The sequence below is a fragment of the Artemia franciscana genome, chromosome 8, assembly GCF_032884065.1.
Source record: "Artemia franciscana chromosome 8, ASM3288406v1, whole genome shotgun sequence".
NCBI classification, from domain to species: domain Eukaryota; kingdom Metazoa; phylum Arthropoda; class Branchiopoda; order Anostraca; family Artemiidae; genus Artemia; species Artemia franciscana.
In genome coordinates, this window is record NC_088870.1 from 46,293,078 (window position 1) to 46,315,473 (window position 22,396).

Genomic DNA, 22,396 nt, shown 5'->3' on the forward strand with positions numbered 1-22,396 from the left:
CAAGTATTAGGTACGGGTTATTTCTAACACTTCTTGTATTTTTTTTTAATATATATTTTTATTAACCGGCAGAGTTTGATGTCTTCACGCTACTCTTATTCTTGGTAATTCTCCACACTCTGTTTAAACCGGTTTACAAAATGGTGGCAGCGACGGAGATAAGATAAAACCCTCCTCCTAATAAAATTTATAAAATTCATATAACATTTAAAAAGTTTTTACGCTTCGTTTAAAAGCTTAAGACCACAATCTTTTTATTTCTACGGTACAGTGCTTGTCTTTTCTTCTATATATTACCTTTTTACTTTTTCTCATGCTATTAATTTTTTTTTTGCATAAGTGCTTGCTTATTTGCATGTTTGTCCTTTTTTTAGATTAAACAAAAAAAAAAGTATTTTTTTAATGAAAGTAAGGAGCAACATTAAAACTTAAAACAAACAGAAATTACTCCGTATATGAAAGGGGCTTCTCCTTCTCGACGCCCCGCTCTTTACGCTAAAGTTTGACTCTCTCTCTTAACTCTACATTTTAAAACAGTAAAAAACTTTAGCGTAAAGAGCGGAGCGTTGAGGAGGAAAAGCCCCTTTCATATACACGGAGTAATTTCTGTTCGTTTTAACTAGTAATTTCTGTTCGTTTTAACTTTTAATGTCGCTCCTTACTTTCATTTAAAAAAACTCGTTTTTTTGTTTCATTTCTGGACGTTTTTGAATTAATGCATAATTTGATCTTGGCTCTCCGCACATAACCATTAAAACGAAATTTGCATATTAATTTTTTGGGGCTATCCAGTACTGTTACGTCAGTTACGTGTCTACGACATTTGCTTATTATACCCACGAAGTTTCATCCCGATTTCTCTAATCTAAGCGTTTATAGGTGCTGTTTTATGAGTTATATTATGAGGTATGTTATTATTTATGGGTCATGTTTTGTGAGTGGTTTTTTGAGTTATATGTAAAAAAAAGCTATCAGTTTTCTTTTCATATTCCTCTGTGTACATCTTTTGTACGTTAACAAGGCATAAATAAATTATTATTATATTAATATTTAATCTACAAGCCTTTGTTTGACTTTTACACCCTTCTTCCTTCCCTTTTTTCACAGATTTTCTTTTCCCTTCAATTTAATCTCCCTTGATTCCAGTCCTGGAGATATGTTTTTCATCTCAAGAATTGTCCAAAAAAAAACATCTGATGTTAAAAGAATGAAGTTTTTCCATAAGAGGTATCCTACGCTTTAATCTAAACTTTTCGATAAAGCAACCTTTATGAGACCAAAAAAAAAAAAAAAAAACACTTACTGGTTTGACATCATGGTCAAGAGCGTCCTTAAAATCTTCCATTGTTAAGATGTTATTTACATCATCCTGATCAATTTCGAATTCAACTTCTACTTTGTCTGGTTCAAGAAGAACGTCAAAGAAATCGTCCCTTGTTACGGAGACGTTGTCTATATCGGGAAAAGTTTCAAATTCATCTTCTTCTTTGGTCAATATTTTTATGGAGCGAAACAATCTCCATGAGAAAGCCGCCTGAACTAGAGCGGCAAGTTCAAACACACTGAAGTTTTTAGTAAGGGAAGCAAGCTCCTAGAACGAATTAAAATAACAAGTTAAAAAAAGATTTTTTATCTTGGCAATACACGTATCATAAAGCCCGAGACAAAGTAGACTTCGGACGCAAAGCCAAAATGCAAAAAATTTCGGTGGACACATCAAGTATCTATAGTCACAGTCCGACGTAAATTAGATAAAGCAGCGGTATTAAAACTCTCCCTTTTGCATTAATGCCATGCTTACTTCGATTTAATGAAATTCAATAACTAGGACCGACAATTAGGATGTGGCTGGAAATTTGTATTAATCAAGTTTTGTCGAAATATCTTTCACATGTCATTGATAAACAACCTCAAAAGTGTCCTTTGTATTAAAAATAGGTAGAGAGGGAGAGAGATGGAAAGAAACAGAGGGGGCGGAGAGTTTGGGGAGGGGGGAGAGTGACGCGGAAAGGGAAAGTTCCCTGGAAAGGAAGAGACTAAATCATAAAATTGTTGGCCGATCTCTCTAAATGGAGAATATGGCTTTTTTTTCATAAAGTTATAATCAGCCAAATAGGAAAAGAGGAACTAGTTAGGACGGTCCGTTCCAAAGATACAAAAGAAACATCACCTTGAATATTATTATTCAAAATTAGAGAAAATTTTGATATTAAAGAAAAGAGGCCGGAGCACCCAGTGGAACAGAAGATATCAAAAACTTGTCACTGGGGTATTTGATGAGTTGTGTGCGTTAGAAAATAGGACTTTCCAAATTTGAGACTTTTATTTGAGTTGAGTTTTTTTTATTTTCCGTATGGAGAAGGAATTTTGTTACTTGTGTATTATACACAAGTACTTAACACTACTCAAGTTTCGCTCAACAATACTCAAGTTTCGCTGTATAAAACACGAGGACAAATCGGTTCCTTTTTTACTTCCTTTGAACTTGGCGTGATACAAGACAAAGACAAGTGACAGAATAGATAGGAAACATAATAATCTGTATATATTTGCAAAGTATTCGAACTGGACAATATTCGAAGCCAGAAAACAATTATTCATAATATCCAGAATAATTGTGCCCAATAAATTTCGCACGCAGACCCGATGGAGAGAGAGCTGGATTTCCCGGAATTATTTAAAACGTGCAGAAATGAAAAAAAAAAGTTTTTTCAACTGAAAGTAAGGAGCAACTTCAAAACTTAAAGTGAACAAAAATTAGTACTTATATGAAAGGAGAGAGAGAGAGAGAGGAGAGAGAGAGAGAGAGAGAGAGAGAGAGAGAGAGAGAGAGAGAGAGAGAGAGAGAGAGAGAGAGAGAGAGAGAGAGAGAGAGGAGAGAGAGAGATAGAGAGAGGAGAGAGAGAGAGAGAGAGAGAGAGAGAGGAGAGAGAGGAGAGAGAGAGAGAGAGAGAGATCGGTAAGAGTTCTCGACCTCTGTACCTCCTAGAATGCCGGTCTCTGTACCTCCTAGAATGGAGCTTTCCACTCAGAGGTAGAAAACATGGTTCAAAGATACTAATTCCTCTCCGGAACAGATAACAAAACTTCTTTTAGCTGACCTAGTCAATGCTCTTGTAAGAAAAAGAAAAAAAAAGTCGAACACCATCTTTTCCATCCCAGGCTAAAATTATAGACTACTTGGGTTGGGAAGAGACAGGCATATTTCTTAAATGGAAAATGTTAATTTACCGAAGTCTATATGCAACATTCGATCGGCTTCTTCTAATACCAAGAATGTAACTCTTCGTAAATCTATTTCCTTCCTTTTCACCATGCCAATCATAAGACCTACGAAAAGAAAGAAATAATAGCCAATTGAATATTTCCGAATCTTCAGAAGGATTTGTCACTTTTGCGAACAAAAAAAAATTAAATTTTCCCTTCTTCTAGAATTAAGAGTATGCTGCATATTCTACCCTAAAAAAGTTTCTATTTTCTGACAGAGATACGGAAAAAAGAAGAAATTTTATTAATTCGGTGAAAAAACAACAAAATTAGTTAAAATACCTATAACAGAAGTCCTACAAAACATCTAAAAAAAAAAAAAAACTATTGAGATCTAAAACTAGAGAAAACTGTCTTTTGTATTTATTATTACCACTATTGACATAATTTATCACGAGTGTCGAGATAAGACTTCAAATTAACAAGGTCCTTAAATTAGTATTTAAAATGAAATGTACCCGACCTGGATATTAGTCTGAGCCTTAATCAGTGAGTTTATTATTCATTAAGGTTTCATTGAGTTATCTGTTATTCTCATATTTTTTTTTGTCTCGCATTAAGTTTCTTTGATAACATTAGAATTTATACAAACATGCAACATGCGAGTCCTATATCAGACAATATGAGACTTACAGTACGTAATGTACAGAAATCATCTGACCATTAAAATACCTATCAAAAGAAGTCTATATCTTTTTTGGGCTCTTTATTTTCGAATCCAAGATTTCTAGTATATAGCCTAAAGAATCCACCAAACCATCATAAATACTTTCAGTAATTCCTGCAAATTATGGGGAAGTGTGGAGGGGTTTCGAAAATTTCAAACAATAGGCAATTATTTCCACTCTAATTACTCCAAGTCTCCAAGATAGCAAGCAACAAAGTTTGAGCATTTTCCCCTTCAAGCTAGGAAAAAAACAATCATGCTGCGTCTATTAGTTATTGCAACTTTTCACCAAGCAAGCACTTAAGGCCTAATGTCCATGTGTTAAAGATTTGCGCCATTTCTTTCTTATGACTAGGGCTACTATACTTATCCTTGTCCTACTGTTTTATACCTTTCTTTTCTTTTCCCAATTAAATATTGACAATCTGTTGTATGCTTTAAATAATTGGGTCATTAAAGTTGCTGATTGGTATGCTAGTAATTGCTTGTCTATTACCGCTTTGAAGAGTAGTAACATACTGTACTCAAGAAGTAATTTTATACTTAATGGCAATACTATTATTAAAACGCAGCACATATAAATAGGGCTAGCAAGGTAATTTGGATATTTTATAATAGAAGGTCTTATGTTCAAAAATTTTCTTTGAAACTACCTAATACTGTTGGCATGATTTCCAGAAGTATCGTTTTCCCTACTTATATTCTTCAAATTTATTATTTTTTTCGTCTCATTCATTATTATGACATGTTGCACCTCTATTTGGGTGTCTGATTTCCCAGTTCTTATAAACCCTTAAAAAACTGCAAAATCATGAAACCGAAGTTATGTTTAGTCGATCTTAAATCTCAGTCTTATTCTTCTTCTTTTGAAAATTTAAAGTTTGTCTACAAACGAAACGAAAACAAAACCCTCATTAAACAACGTGTGAGATAGGGAAACATATTTGATACTATACCAGAATTATCTACGATACAAATGATACTACACAGGAGTTTGACCTTACTTGGAGTAGCTACAATGAGCGTTACTTGCTTCCCTTACTAAAAACTTCAGTGTGGTTGAACTTGCCGCTCTAGTTCAGGCGGCTTTCTCAAGGAGATTGTTTCGCTCTATAAAAATATCGACAAAAGAAGAAGATGAATTCGAAACTTTTCCCGATATAGACATAGACAACGTCTCCATAACAAGGGACGATTTCTTTGACGTTCTTCTTGAACCAGACAAAGTAGAAGTTGAATTCGAAATTGATCAGGATGGTGTAAATAACATCTTAACAATGGAGGATTTTAAGGACGCTCTTGACTATGATATGATTTATCATTGGCCAAATAAAGGCGCAAGTCTTTCCAGCACCAGTTTTGGCAATTCCAAATACATCAAGCCCCAATAAAGCAGCTGGTACTACCTGGGCCTATAACAGAGAAAAACATTTTAAGTTCATTCATTAAAGTAAAAATTGAGGCAATGATGAAAACATAGCATTTATCCTATAAAAAGATTAATAGTCTTCTCCGATACGATTGTATTAAACAAAATTACAAGTATTTATTTTTTATAATGATTTTATTGCAGAAAAATGAAAAAAGTCACAAGGTCTCATTTGGATGCTCACAAGCTTGACTTCTTATTGTCAATTCTTATTGGACAATATAAATATTTATCTCCCATTTATAATTGTTTTTTTTACTCAAATTTCAACATTCAGACCCTCTCTGTCTGATAGCTTGCTGTTAATAAAGTTCTAAACTGGAGATTTAACTGATAACCCTATTCATATTTCTAACTCCTCATACCCACAGGAAAAGTGTCATTTTTTTCATATCCACACATATCCTTCTTTTCCTCAAGAGATATTTACCAGATATTTCAAGTACGTGTTGGTTGGAAATCATGGTCAGAAATACTAAAATAATGCGATCCACAAGACTTTAATTCTTTGAAACTGAAAAACAATTTTTGATTATGTTATCAATATTCTTCTGCTATTGCTATACAAATTTATCACTTATATCAAGGTATATACACAATTTCGCATTGACGTATAACACACGGATAGTAAACAAACTGTAAACACTTTCAATGTTTAAGTTGAATATGCGCTCTAAGGATTATTGACGATTCTTTCATTTTACAAATTCGTTTGAGTTTGAAGTGCACCAATAATGAATAATAATCTAAAATAAACGGTTAAAAACCTGACAAACCAAAGTACAAGATAGTTATAGTAAAAGCCGCTTCGTAGAAAAAAATTCGAAGGGATGGACTGAATTCCAGAAGTAAAATTTTATAATATTTGACAAGCAAGTCTAAAACAAAAAGACATTTTAAAATTATAAACTAGGACCAGATAAACTTCTTATGTAAGGAGGAGGGCAAGGATTTTTTTCAAATTTTATTTTCAAATACAGATAAAGAATTTTTTTAATCTAGAAAAGGGATCATTTTGTTTTTTCTATGATTTTCTTCAATGCAAATACCAAAGGTAAGGTTTTTTCAAAATCTAGGTAACGGGAAAATTACCTCCCCCCCCCCCCCGCTATATGGCACCCTGATAAGCTTTGTAACATCTATTATTGATCCCCCAAGAAATTTGAAAATTAAATGGGATACATCCTTTGGTTTTTGTCTAATCAAAGTTACAGAAACCTCTTCATCTTTTTGTGCCCAATAGCGAAATTGCCAAAAAAAAAAGAATAATATATTTTTTGCACCCAGCCAAAACAGTACAAAACTCTAGGCTTGTTATTACCTGAATAGGAGTTGGTTGTGTATATTCCATTTCCCAAATTACTTTCAATAGGCCCTCGTCAAGTGAAAGATGAGTAAACGATGACACGGGCTTAGGAGGTGAAGGACCACTGACCTGTAACAGCAAAAACTTATTTCATCATGGATAAGTAGAAAACAATACTACAGTTCGCCATGCATTGAACTATCTGATGCACTATAAGCTTATCTGAAATGTATTTCTTCACTAATTATTTGTTCAAAATCTGTCAATCTAATATTTCTGCTTGAAAAAAAGGAAAGGAGGGACCATGCCATACTGGCAAACTAATTCGTTGCTTGGGTGACAGTATTGCCTAAAAATGTATATTAGTTTTTAGCCTGTGACTTTTGAAACGTCAAATAGCCTATAAGAATTTGAAACATTAAAAAAAAAAAAAATCCTATATAACAAAGTGACACCTTCCTACAAAAAATATTCCCCCCTCCCAAAAAAAAATTGTTTAAGATGTATAGAAACAATTTTACTTGCCCAGTTCTAGCCGAGACAACAACACCTTTCTTTCTCCAGGAACCATATGCAAACATAATCACCTTTTAGGTTCATTGCTTTACTCTAATTATTTTTAATATTCATTTAATATTTTTTAAATTCTAAATTTTAATCCAAAGCGGATCCAAAGCTGAAGTTTATAGAGCTATCAGTCTCAGGTCTGCTGTTACAGAAGTCCTTGAGAGGATTGTTAATGATGCACTTCTTCAACACCTTGTTACTAATGAAATTATCTCCAATAGGCAGCATGACTTTCTCCCCAGACAATCTGTAGAAACTAACCTGCTAGACATTTATTAATAGGTTACCCACTTACTAGAAAAAGGCCTTCCAGTTGATTTAATTCTTTTAGACCTAGCCAAAGCATTCAACAAGGTCACACATAATCGGCTTTATGAATCAACCATGGATTAGTAGACTGGCTAATGGACTTCCTGGCTGGCAGGCTATATGGCTGTTCACAACGTATAGCAAATTTACCAACTCTTAGCCCTGTAATGTTCTATGCAGTGTTCCCCAGGGAACAGTTTAGGGAACCCACATTATTTTTTCTTTATATAAATGATAAGATAACCAAAGTCAGCAACCACCTAACCCTTTATGCTGACGACTCAAATCTGTTTAATGTACCTGAAAAATCATCAATACAATCTGACCTTGACTACATTCAGCCATAGGCAGATAGGTGGCTTCTCTCTTTCAACATATCAAAATGCATCACCATTCCTTTTTGGTCACAATAATCCTCTACACCAATACACTATTAATGATAACCAGACATCATCCCCCATTCCTCTTTAAACTTGCACCAGGGGTAAAGACCAGGGAGTCACTATAGATAATCTTCTGAATTTCCATGAACACTGTAAAAACTGTTTTCAAAGCAGATTCTAGCCTTGGACTTCTTAAAAGAATACTTACTAGCCAATCACATGGAAACTTCTTGAAGGTATACAAGGTAATTGTGAGACCTGTACTTGACTTTGGAACCTGCCTTGCTGGTCCATTTTTACAAAGGTGATATACAGTTGATTGAAGGAGTACACAGGAAAGCCACCAAGTACAACTCAGGACTTGGTAAGAAATCATATAATGAAAGGCTATTTAATGTAAAGCCCCCATCTCTGATATTCTGATGCAAGCGGAGTGACGAATTACTCACATATAAAATTTGTCAACCAACCCCAAAATTTGCTCTTTACCCAGTTACTCAGAAAAGACAAACACAAGGTCATTCTAATAAGCTTCATGACCCCAGAGTTAACACTAAATTAGACAAGACTTCTTTGGCCAAAGGGTCATCAATGATTGGAACTGTTTAACTGTGGAGACAGTGTCTTCAACATTAGCTGAAGTCTTTAAAAGGAGACTTGACAAAGAATGGGATATATATGTATATATAACAGAGTTGTGCTAGGATACGGATGCTGCTTGTCATACCCAAACAGCTCACGTTGTGCAGCGGTGTCTACTCTAAACTACAGATGAAGTCCCCTTGATCATACCTATCTGGGGTCACTGTTACCATCACTAAGAGTGTTAATCACACTCTTAGTTGGAAAGCGTGTCACTTGAATGTAAACACAGTCACAACCCTTTTATATTTTGTGTAAAAACTTTTTAACTGCCATCTGAACAATGAAGCTGAACTGATCCAACATTGGATCTTGTTTTCCTCTGAAGTATAAATTAAGGTAAATGGGCTAGACTGTAATTATAGCCCCAAACTGTGTGACAAAAAATCCAAACATTTTGCATGTTGTCACTGATTTACAATTACCCCTAAGTTTAAATTAAGTGGTTTATCCTTGTTTGTTTTTGCTCTTTTTGTTTGGACTTTGAAGTGAGATTCTTATTTTTATTCCCCTGGGAATCAGCGTTCTTCTGTCTTAAATTGCTGTCAGTATGTAGTTACTGATAATTGTTATTTTTGCCAATATCAGATTTTCATCTGACATATTTAAATTTTAGTAACCACAGAATAAGCAAACCAAGTCATCATATCACCCAGCAGCAGTACAGGAATACAAGCAAGTCCATGCAAGGATAAGACAGATGTACTTCTTGTAGTATATGGCTAGGTGACACTGCAAATGCAACAAACTATGATGTGTTCGGAAGATGTCTGTGTGCTACCTGCCTCAACCTAAGAACCAAAGAATGTGAATTACACAATTAAACAAGAGCTAAGAGGTCATATGGCAGTTGTGACGAGGTCGGAAGAGCCAAGACCTCATATGGTATGAACTCTGGTAAAGTTCTAAGAATCAATGGATTGATTTAAAAAGAAAATCAGAGCATTAATGCCAGTTGGGATTTAAAATAAGAGCTCTAAATCACGAGGTCCTTCTAAATATCGAAATTCATTAATCTCCAATCATCCACTTATAAGTTAAAAATACCTTAAATTTTCCTCTCCCTTTAGCCCCCCAGATGGTCGAATAGGGGAAAACGACTTTATCCCCTCCAACTCTCTCCAATGTCAACAGATCTGGTCAGGATTTGAAATCAGAGTTCTGAGACAGGAGTTCCTTCTAAATATCAAATTTCAGTAAGATCCGGTCTCCCATTATTAAGTAAAATACCACAATTTGTCTTATTTTTCCAAATTAACAACCCCCAGCTTCTTCCCATCAAGTTTCATCCCGATCTCTCCTCAAGCGTTTTCCAAATTTACTGTTTCCCCCACCCAGCTCCCCCCAATGTCACCAGATCTGGTCGGAATTTAAAATGAGAGTTCTAAAGCACAAGATCCTTCTAAATATCAAATTTCATTAAGACTTGATCACCCGTTCGTAATTTACAAATATCTCATTTTTTCTAATTTTTCTGAATTAGACCCCCCCCCCCCAAACTCCACCAAAGACAGCAAATCCATTCCGGTTATGTCACGTATCTAGGACTTGTGACTATTTTTCCCACCAAGTTTCATCACGATCCCTCCACAAAACGTTTTCCAAGATGTTAGGTCCCCTCCCAACTCCCCGCAGTTTCACTGGATCCGGTTGGGATTTAAAATAAGAGCTCTGGGACATGATATCCTTCCAAACATCAAATTTCATTGAGATCCGATCACGTATTCGTAAGTTAAAAATACTTCATTTTTCTAATTTTTTCGATTTAACCATCCCCCCATCCCTCCACCAGATGGTCCAATCGGGAAAACGATAATTTATAATTTAATCTAGTCTGGTGCCTGATACGCCTGGCAAATTTCATTGTTTTAGCTCACCTGGAAATGCCTAAAGTAGCAAAACCAGGACTGACAGACAGACTGACATAATTTGTGATTGTTAATGTCACTTGGTAGATACCAACTGCCATAATGACAAAAAATAGGTTGCCAATGGTTATATATCCAATGTAAAACTAACCCAACAGATACTCAAGCTAATCCATTGGCTGCTCATGTGGACAATGTAAGTAAGTAGTAGTAGCAGTAAGACGACACTAGACCTATAAGGTCCAAACCGGCGGTGCTGATCTCGGTTTTATGGCCCTTCAGCCACGAAGTACATGTGAACAATGTACACGATTTTCAAAAACCCAATTCTGGCCTTACAGACTAGTTTATCCAAGCCATTGGGTACATTATCCAAGGGAATGAGTAGCTAAACTGAAGCAACTAAAGTTGAAACCACTGAGCTTGCATTACAGTCAAAGTGCAACATAACTAATAGAAAACAAATTGCTTATGATCCTAAAAAGTCAGATACTAACACTCTTAAGAATGATAATCAGCCACAAAGTGCAAACAAATTCAGAAAACTAGTGTGCAACAAAACAAACAGAGAGCAATGGAAAAATAACCTAGTTGCACACGATATTCCTTTGACCATGAATGATAACATACGTTTGAAACTATTTAGAGTCCCAGTGTGGCCTGCCATCTGCTCCTATCTCTAATGCAAAATGTCTACCTACCATGATCCTTATTGCCAGCAAATCAGTTCAAAGACCTCTCCCTCCACTTTTTACTGTACCTACAGTCCTGATCAAACATGTCTTCAAGACAACATCCCACTTGAAGTTAGAGATCTGTTTCTGCAGCAATAAATCGAGAAGACAGAGCTAAGCATGAGGCACTTGTTGAAGAATTAAAAGCCAAAGATACCACTTTGGATTAAGACCTTTCTATCCACAATGGCAAAATCACCAATGGCTAAACTTTAGATTCTACCCATGCAAAACATGAGGAGCAAGGACTAGGTACCAAAAACTACTCACAAGCAAGTCTAGACTTCTGTATTATATTAATCAACATAAAACTTATGAACAAAATGAATAAAGTATTGTATTGAATTTATAGTAAGAACATTATCTGGTTCTACAAACTGAAATATTCCCTATGAATAAAAGGAACAGATTAGAAGATGTGTGCACTCAAATGCCCAATTATGAGATCACCTCTAACTTCTCATAAAACAAGAGCTAAGAGCTCATATGACACTTGTGATGAGATTGGAGGAGCCAAAAGCTCCTTAAGGCATGAGATCTAGCCAATTCTAAGAATTCTAATTTATCATCCTAGCATGTCCAGAAGCACAACTCACCAAAGCACCGGACCTCCCTAACTCCCCCCCCCCCAAAGAAAGCGGGTCCGGTCCGGTTACGTCAATTACGTACCTACGACATTTGCTTATTCTACCCACCAAGTTTCATCCCAATCTCTCCACCCTAAGCATTTCCCAAGATTTCCTGTTTAACCCTCCAACTCCCCCCAATGTAACCATTTCTGGTCTGGATACAAAAATAAGAGCTCTGAGACATGAATACCTAATAAAATATCAAGTTTCATTAAGATCTGGTCACCCATTTGTAAGAAAAATACCTCAATTCTTCTAATTTTTCCAAATTAACACCAACACCCCAACTCCCCCAAAGAGATCAGATTCAGTTCGGTATGTCAATCATGTACCTAGGACATGTGCTTATTTATCCCACCAAGTTTCATCATGATCTCTCAACTCTAAGCGTTCTCATAAGATTTACAGCTTCCCCATCCAATATCACCAGATATGGTCGGGATTTAAAATAAGAGCCGAGACACAAGGTCCTTCCAAATATCAAATTTCATTAATATCTGATCACCCATTTGTAAGTTAAAAATACCTCTTTTTTCAATTTTTCCTCTCCCTTAGCACCCAAGATGGTCAAATTGGGGAAACAACTGCTATCTAGTCAATTTGTGCAGGTCCTTGACACACCTACAAATTTATATTGTCCTAGCACATCCAGAAGCACCAAACTTGCCAAAGTACTGGAAATCCCCTCTCCCAAACAGAGCATATCCAGTCCAACTATGTTAATAATATATCTAGAAATTGTGCTTATTGTTCCCATTAAGTTGCATCCTGATCTCTCCACTCTAAGCGTTTTCCAAGATTTCGGTTTCCCCCCTCCACCCCTCTATGTTCCCAGATCTAATTCAAATTGAAAACAGAGCATGTGAGACACGAGATCTTTCTAATATATCAAGTTTCATTAAGATCTGACCATCTATTCTTAAAATACCTCAATTTTCATGTTTTCCAAGATTTCCAGTTTCCTCCTCCAACTACCCCCAATGTCACCGGATATGGTTGGGATTTTAAATAAGAGCTCTGAACCACAAGACCCTTCAAGATATTAAGCTTCATTAAGATCTGATCCCTTGTTTGTAAGTTAAAAATATCTCATTTTTCCCAAATTACCCCCTCTAGCTCCAACAAAGAAAGTCAATCCAGTCTGGTTATTCCAATCATGTATCTAGGACTTGTGCTTATTCTTCCTACCAAGTATCATCAGAATCTCTCCACTTGAAGCATTTTCCAAGATTTCTAGTTTCTTCCTCCAACTCCCCCCAATGTCACCAGATCCAGTCAGGATTTAAAATAAGAACTCTGTGGCCCAAGGTCCTTCCAAAATCAAATTTCATTAGGATCCAATCACCCATTCCTAATTTAAAATTACCTCATTTTCCTAATTTTTCTGAATTACCAAATTAGTTCTTTCCCCCCTCTTCCCCCACTCTTCCAAAGAGATCAGATCCAATCGATTATTTCAATCATGTATCTAGGACTTGTGCTTATTCTTCCTACCAAGTATCATCAGAATCTCTCCACTTGAAGCATTTTCCAAGATTTCTAGTTTCTTCCTCCAACTCCCCCCAATGTCACCAGATCCAGTCAGGATTTAAAATAGGAACTCTGTGGCCCAAGGTCCTTCCAAAATCAAATTTCATTAGGATCCAATCACCCATTCCTAATTTAAAATTACCTCATTTTTCTAATTTTTCTGAATTACCAAATTAGTTCTTTCCCCCTCCCCCTCCCCCACTCTTCCAAAGAGACCAGATCCAATCGATTATTTCAATCATGTATCTAGGACTTATGCTTATTGTTCCTGCCAAGTTTCATCCTGATCTCTCCACTCTAAGCATTTTCCTAAATTTCCAGACCCCCCCCCAATGACACTGGATCCGGTTGGGATTTAAAATAAGAGGTCTGAGTTACAAGGTCCTTCTAAATATCAAATTTCATTAAGATCCAATCACTTGTTCATACATTAAAAATACCTCTTTTCTTTCTATTTTTCGAAATTACCCCCCCCCCCCCCTACTCCTCCAAAGAGAGTAGATTTGCTCTGGTTATATCAATCATGTATCTAGGACTTGGGCTTATTTTTCCTACCAAGTTTCATCCTAATCCCTACATTGTTGTAAGTATTTTCCAAGATTTCAGGTCCCCCCCCCACCAACTCCCCCCAATCTCACCAGATCTGGTCAAGATTTAAAATAAGAGCTTTGAGACACAATATCCTTCTAAATATGAAATTTTACCAAGATGTAATGACTCATTCTTAAATGCCACATTTTTTTCTAATTTTTCTAAATTAACCATACCCCCACTCTCCCCAGATGGTTGAATTGGGGAAACAACTATTTCTAATTTAATCCGGTCTGGTTCCTGATATGCCTGCCAAATTTCATTGTCCTAGCTTACCTGGAAATGCCTAAAGTAGCAAAACCAGGAAGGACAGACTGACAGAAATTGCAATTGTTCTGTCACTTGGTAAATACCAACTGCCATTAAAGTGGAGGCATGGAGACCTAGCTAACACAAAACCTGAATATACAGTGCAGGAAATGAATATAGAATATAGCTTACCATCCTGAAGGGATCACAGTTTGAAATTGCAGACCAATAACAATCCAGGATTAGACAACAGGGTAAGTTCAAATGATATTCAAGTAGGTCAAGATAAGCTTATTCATCACAAAATAATCAACAATATTTAACAATTGTTGCTACTGCACATCCCACTTTAACAGAAACAAATTTAGATGCTCATTAGCATAATGCATGAAACGGCCAAGCAACTAAAAAGTAGCTAAACTAGAGGTAAATGTTTGATTTAATTTCAAGTGCTCTAAAGTGCGTTTTACTGCATATAGCAAGATTCTGATGATTGCATATTGTTTCTTATTCATTATTTGAGAAGTGAAACCATTTTTTAGCTTTCTAAAATCCCCCACCAAGACTAAAAATGCAGTGGGCTTGCCAACAGTTAAAACTACCTATAGAGTGAAGCGTATTAGTCCATGAGCCCTGCAAGCAGCAGGGCAAGGTCTGCATACCAGGCCTATATTTATTCAAGTGATAAAACTAAAAAAAGGGTAAAATTCTAGTTGAGTGACTTCTTGCTATCTCAGAAAGGGGTAAGGGTAGGAAAATGAAACTTTCAGGGATGGGCCTAAAGGCTAAAGTATATTTTGGGAAGGTATTTTTTAAGTACATACCTCCACTCCTTTCTCCTTCTAGATAGCCCTGAGATTCACCTACATGACAGGTCTATACCTATTGAAATTTTGACAAGACAGCATTTTACCTTAATTTTCAGTTACCAGTTGCTTTTTTTCTGCCTTTAGTTCTGAAAATGCGATTCCTGTTATTCGAGTAGACTTATGAGCCATATCAATGTTTTATTTTCAAAATTTGCAAAATGTGGCCTATTTGCATATCTTTAAAAACTAATAAATTGGGGTTGAGCAAAGTTGTGAACCTGAAAATAATTTTTTTGTACTTCATTCAAGCAGAAGATCTATTTTGCAAGGTTTCACTTTTATAAAACACATATTTTTGAAGGTCATCAAAGGTCAGGGCACTCTAGAGGAAGAAGTAGTGGAGTTCGGTACTTTCAAATACCTTCCTGGGACATACTTTAGCCTGTAGACCAATCCCTGAAAGTTCCATTTTCCTAACCTAACCCCTTTCTGAGATAGCAAGAAGTCACACAACTAGAATTTTACAAAAAAAACAAGAGTTAAGAGCTCATATGGCACTTGTGACGAGGCGAGAAGAGCTAAGAGCCAAGAGATCATATGGTATGAGCTCTAACAAAATTCTATGAATCAATAGATTGATTTAAAAAGGAAAATAAGAGGCTTAATGCCGGTCAGGATTTAAAATAAGAGCTCTGAGTCACGATGTCCTTCTAAATATCAAAATTCATTAAGATCCAATCACCCACTTGTAAGTGTTATGAATACCTAATTTTTCCTCTCCCTTTAGCCCCCGATGGTCGAATCTGGGAAAACGACTTTATCAAGTCAAAATGTGCAGCTCCCTGACACGCCTATCAATTTTCATAGTCCTAGCACGTCCAGAAGCACCAAACTCGCCAAATCACTGAACCCCTCCGCCCAACTTCCTCAAAGAGAGCGAATCCAGTACGATTCTGTCAATCACGTATCAAGGACATTTGTTTATTCTATCAACCAAGCTTCATCCCGATTCCTACATTAAGATTTCCCCCTCCAACTCCCCCCAATGTCAAACAATCTGGTCAAGATTTGAAATAAGAGCTCTGAGACATGAATTCTTTCTAAAAATCAAATTTCATTAAGATCCCATCATCTATTCTTAAGATAAAAATACCCCAATTTTCAAGTTTTCCAAGATTTCCGGTTTTCCCCTCCAACTCCCCCCAACGTCACAGGATCTGGTCGGAATTTAAATAAGAACTTTAAAGCACAAGATCCTTCTAAATATCAAATTTCATTAAGATCTGGTCACCCTTTTGTAAGTTACAAATACCTCAATTTTCAAAATTACCCCCCCTCCAATTCCACCAAAGAGAGCATATCCGGTCCGGTTATGTCAGTCACGTATCTTAGACAGATTTTTATTCTTCCAAAGCAGTTTCATCCTGATCTCACTGCTTTAAGTATTTTCTAAGATTTCCAGTCCCCCCCCCCCCAATTATGCTTGATCCGGTTGAGATTTAAAATAAGAAATCTGAGTTACGAGGTCCTTCTAAATATGAAGTTTCATGAAGATTCGATCACTCCTTTCCCCCCCCCCAATAGATCGGATCTGTTCCAATTATGTAAATCAGGTATGTAAGACTTCTGCTTATTGTTCCCACCAAGTTTCATCCCGATCCCTCCAATCTAAGCGTTTTCCATGATTTTAGGTTCCCCCACCCCAAACTTCCCCCAATGTCACCAGATCCAGTCAGGATTTAAAATAAGAGCTTTGAGACACGATATCCTTCTAAATATCAAATTTCATTGAGATCCGATAACCCATTCGTAAATTAAAAATATCTCATTTTTTCTAATTTTTCAGAATTAACCCCTCCCTCAACTACCCCAAAGAGAGCGGATCCGTTCCGATTATGTCAATCATGTATCTAGGACTCGTGATTATTTTTTTCACCAAGTTTCATCCCAATCTCTCCATTCTAAGTGTTTTTTCAAGTTTTAGGTTTCCCCCTCCCAACTCCCCCCCCCCAATGTCACCAGATCTTGTCAGGTTTAAAATAAGAGCTCTCAGCCACGATATCCTTCTAAATATTAAATTTCATTGATATCCAATCACCTGTTTGTAAGTTAAAAATACCTCATTTTTTCTAATTTTTCAGAAATAACCCCCCCCCCCAACTATCCCAAAGAGAGCGGATCCGTTCCGTTTATGTCAATCATGTATCTAGCACTTGTGTTTATTTTTCCCACCAAGTTTCATCCCGATCCCTCCACTCTAAGTGTTTTCCAAGCTTTAGGTTTCCCCCTCCCAACTCCCCACCATGTCACCAGATCCGGTCGGGATTTAAAATAAGGGCTCTAAGACACGATACCCTTCTAAACATCAAATTTCATTGAGATCCGATCACCTGTTTGTAAGTTAAAAATACCTCATTTTTTCTAATTTTTCAGAATTACCCCCCCCCCAAACTACCCCAAAGAGAGCGGATCTGTTCCGATTATGTCAATCATGTATCTGGGACTTGTGCTTGTTTTTCCCATCAAGTTTCATCCCAATCCCTCCACTCTTAGTGTTTTCCAAGATTTTAGGTTTCCCCCCTCCAACTCCCCCCAATGTCATCAGATCCAGTCGGGATTTAAAATAAGAGCTATGAGATACAATATCATTCCAAACATCAAATTTCATTAAGATCCCATCACCCATTCATAAGTTAAAAACACATCATTTTTTCAATTTTTTCCAAATTAACTGGCCCCCCACTCCCCCCCCAGATGGTCAAATTGGGAAAACGACTATTTCTAATTTAAGCTGGTCCTGTCCCTGATACGCCTGCCAAATTTCATTGTCCTAGCTTACCTGGAAGTGCCTAAAGTAGCAAAACCAGGACTGATAGACAGACAGACAGACCGACAGAATTGGTGATTGCTATAGGCCAATGTCACTTGGTTAATACCAAGTGCCATAAAAACCTCAAGCAAGGTTTATCAAATAAATATAAAATACAGACTTTGCCCTACTGGACACAGGGCTCATGGACTATAATGTTTTGCTCTATAGGTAGGCTAGTGTTATCAGTAAGCAAGCCCACTTTATGCATTTGTAGTTTTTCCCATGGAGAAGGAAGGTCAACCAGATATAGATGCAGTTCTAGAATTAGCTTCTAAGTGCTCTAAACTGGAAATTTTGCTGCTTTGCATCAGTTTCCAGGTTAGAGCACTTGGAACAAACTTAAACATTACCAAATGAGAATTTTGCCCAAATGAGCTGTTACTGTTAGCCTACTGCATCTATGGAAAAAAATAAACTCAAAAGTCTGAAAAACAGTAAGAATGGTAGTTCTGACAGTGACAAAATTCTAGTTAATTGACTTCTTGCTATCTCAGCAAGGGTTCAGGATAAAAAAAAAATGAAACTTTCAGGAATGGGTCTACAGGCTAAAATGTCCCTGGAAGGTATTTTAAAGTACCCGCTTCCACTCCTCTTCCCTCTAGAGGGCCCTGAAATTTGCCTCCATGACAGGTCTATACCTATTGAAATTTTGACAAAACGACATTTTACATTAATTTTCAGTTACTAGTTGCTTTTTCCCTGCCTTTAGTTTTGAAAATGCAATTCCTGTTATTTGAGTAGAATTTTGAGTAATTTGTTATTTGAATAAAGATTATCAATCTTTTTTTTTCAAAATTTAGGAAATGTAGTTGCATATCTTTAAAACCATATAAAATGGGATTGAGTAAAGTTATGAAGCTGAAAACAATTTTGTTGTTCTTCAATTAAGCAGAAGATCTATTTTGCAAGGTTTCACTTTTATAACACACATTTTTAAAGGTCAACAAAGGTCAAGGCCCTCAAGAGGGAGAAGGAGTGGAGGTAGTTGCTTCAAAATACCTTCTCGGGACATACTTTAGTCTGTAGATTTATCTCTGAAAATTTCATTTTCCTCACCTAAACCCTTTCTGAGATAGCAAGAAGTCAATTAACAACAATTTTACCCTGACAGCATTTATCCCTGATTACTAAAAAAAGTTGTAGCCAATGTTCCTATTACCTGAATAATTGTTTTGGGTCATGAAACTATTGTTAATAGATGCATTTTGACTTTTGGAACATCTTTTCTCTCTTGCAAAATTACCGCAAACTTACTGTTGTGGAGTTATTATATATTTGCACATTAGGGGGGGGGAGGTAAAGCATAGCATAGCCTATATTAAATACAGCAATGGTTAATTTACATATTTATTAAATGCTATGCTTTACCTCCATACCCCTGATGTGCAAATATATAGTACAAACTTGTTTCTAAACTATCACAAATCTGCAATTTCAAATGTTCAATCAACAAAAATGGAAATGATTGCAATTCTATATGTGTAAATACAGGATATTAGGGCTGGAATAACTCCATAACAGTGAGTTTGTGGTAGTTTTGCAAGAGAGAGAAGATGTTCCAAAAGTCAAAATGCATCTATTAACAAGTTTCATGACCCTAAACAATTGTTCAGGTAATAGGAACATTGACCTAAGCTGCAATTGAAATTGTCCCTAGACTGACTATAGGCCTATTTATCAAAAATTCCTTGATCATAAGAAAGTCCCCTCCCAATGGAAACTTTACCATGGAATGTAGCCTAACAAGGCTCTTATTCTTCAGCACGTTTCCAATAGATGCAGTCAATCACAAGAACAATAGGACCACCAAAGGCCTATCTTATAGATATGGTAACACATTCATGTGTACCTGCCTCAATTTCAGGATTGAGAAACAAGCCCTGGCCATAAACTCAAATTGGAAAACAACTTAACCAAGCCAAGAAAAATAATAGGCTAGGCCTACCTGGGATTCAGTTGACTAGGCCTTGGAAGGCTAGCTAAAAATCACTAAACTATGATGGAACAGGCCAAAGGTATATAAATAATCGGTTTCAAAGGCAATAGAAGAAAACCAAACCTTTTAATCTTAGCAAGATTCAAATAATTTAAACTCGAGCTGCTTCAACATCCGAATCACATGTACGAATGAATTGAAAATGGCAGTGTTTAGAACTATGAATTAATTTTATTCCCTTAGGGTGAAATAATTTATGTTGAGTGCATGATAAATAGTATGAAAGATGACATTTCAAGATGTTCATTAGAAAAAAAGCGACTCCTTTATGAGAAATAAGGAGTTCCATAAAAACTATTTAAAAGACGGCTGACACCTCGTGCTAAAAACAGGTTTTTGTAGCAGTAACAGTTTGGCGTAGCAACAATGGCAGTGTTGCCATATTGTCAGCGTAAAAAAAACGCCCTAGAATTTCAAAATAAGCCCGAACAAGCCCCAAAAAATTTTATCGAAATAATCCACTTTTGAGACTTAACTTTATAGTGAGCGTGTCCGAAAGCTTGTTCCACGGGGAATGCTACATCTGGATGCAACATTAATGCTGAATTTTCAGTCCGAAAGCTATTCTCTTCGTTTTTTCTTTAAACTTCAGGAAGAGTCGTAATTTTGTTTATCTCCCCTCAACATTCGCAGGGAAGAAGGATAATCCTACCCAGCAGACGGGAATACTTGACTTTTTTTGCCGCTTCTAAGTTTGAAATATAAAAGTATTACCTTAAGCTGTATGGCAGCTTAATATTTTGAACTCAGGTTTTTTTCTGAAGCTAAGCCTTTGCATTGAAAAACTTATGGTGCGAAAGTAGAACTGTCTACTTGGAAACAAATTTGTCAATGGAATTTTCAAACTCGAGGCTTTTGAAATCAAAGAACATGTGTTCAGACGTAGGATCAAAGTTGGACGATTTAATTGTAACTGCTGCTATTTTAGATGAAAGCAAAATAAAAAAGACAAAGAGGCCATTTCCCAGCCGAGCCCTCGAGGCAAATCTTAATATGTTAGTATTCCTTACAGTTTTAGTTTTCCCTCCAAATTTACACCTTTCAACAGAGTTGCCGCCTCTCAATACCCTTGCGAAAGCTATAGCCCTATACAAATAAAGCCACTTTCCCATGCCCTATCTCCCTAATAAGGGATAAGTTGTTTTAATTTGTCACTAAATATTATATTTTATTTATTTATCTCTTTAGAAACCTATTTTGAAGCAAGATTATAATCTAAAAATTACCTTAAGCTACGTGGCAGCTAAGTATTTTGAACTTTTATGTTACTTTTCTGTCTTATTTTGTACTCTGGTATGTGGCTCTTGATTCATGACGAGAAATAAAATTGCTACTTACTTACAGTCACTGTCCGTACGCCAATTTATAGCACAACTGATATTCAAAGAATATATTTCAAGAAAAAATAAAGGCTACAGCAGTTTCAGGTGAAAAAAGTTGCCCCGAGGAGGTTAGTTCAAACACTGCCACAACAATTACAGCAGACATAAAATATAGCATTTAGAATCTTCTCAGAGATGAATGGAAGAAATCAACATATGTTCCACCAAAGCGAAGGAAAAACTTACAAGAGTTGAATATTTGACAAAATGAATATTACAAGAAATGGATTAAAAATGAGAGCGCCACGCATAGTTTAGCGTATGTTGACTTCCTTGAAAAACTAGTAAATTTCAACAAAACTTGAGTTGTTGACATATTGAATCTGCAATATTTTAGGACTGTAGGTTAAATTTTTCTGGGAGTGATGATTAGCCTATATTTTTCTTTTTTTTTTTGGGGGGGGGGGGGTAAAAAATAATTCAAAGCCAATATTCAGTCTGCAGAAAGTAGGCCTCGCTTAGTTCGATACTCTTGACAAAATGCGTCTTTCCTTACCTCGTCCTCCCTCCCTCACAAAGCCCTGAGAAGAAGGGAAAGCACAAAAAAACACCATTTTGGGAACAAGGTAAATTAGTACCCCCCCTCGTTTTCCCATCGTACAAGCGACATGGTGCATCAAAAAATGACGGCCATTTGATTGAAGAGCCGAAAATAAGTGATAGTTCCTACCGACTGAACTAAGAAGAAGCTAAGAGTCACAAAGGGTATCTGGCTACTTTCACACAAGTAGAAAGCGAGAAGCTCAAGCTTCCCAACGTTAAAGACGAAACTCCAACCTTTCACCTTAGAGACTTCTAGCAGTTCCAAAATATTGATGAGTAGTTCGACGGATGTTTAGAATACTATCGATAAATGAAACGGAAGAGACATAAATGTAATGTTTGAACAAGCAGACGGGAAATATTCTGGGGGGTCATAGGGGTTACACCGAACAGGAGAAAAAACTGCGAAAATTTACAAACCTTTTAACAACAAGTAAAAACAATGTCAAATGAACAAAGGAGCCGAGGAACTGAAATCAAGTCCTTGAAGAAATCAGGAGAAACCAAGAGTGATAGCTCAAAGTGACAACTCGCAGCGACAGAAAGTGCCTCAGGACACATAATCCAGCAATAGAAGTCATAAGCAAAAGCTGGGGTGTTACACTGAACCCAAAATCATATAT

The 22,396-nt window shown here is 36.4% G+C and overlaps 1 long non-coding RNA gene across 1 annotated transcript; it reads right to left on the reverse strand.

Annotated features, from left to right (window-relative positions):
- Window positions 1-1,308: 1,308 nt before the first annotated feature.
- On the reverse strand, window positions 1,309-20,112 carry LOC136030493 (uncharacterized). The gene is made up of 5 exons (XR_010618296.1): window positions 19,912-20,112; window positions 6,685-6,798; window positions 4,939-5,346; window positions 3,232-3,330; window positions 1,309-1,591 (listed from the first exon to the last, which is right to left on the reverse strand). It is a non-coding gene; the product is annotated as an uncharacterized LOC136030493 (long non-coding RNA).
- Window positions 20,113-22,396: the final 2,284 nt, after the last annotated feature.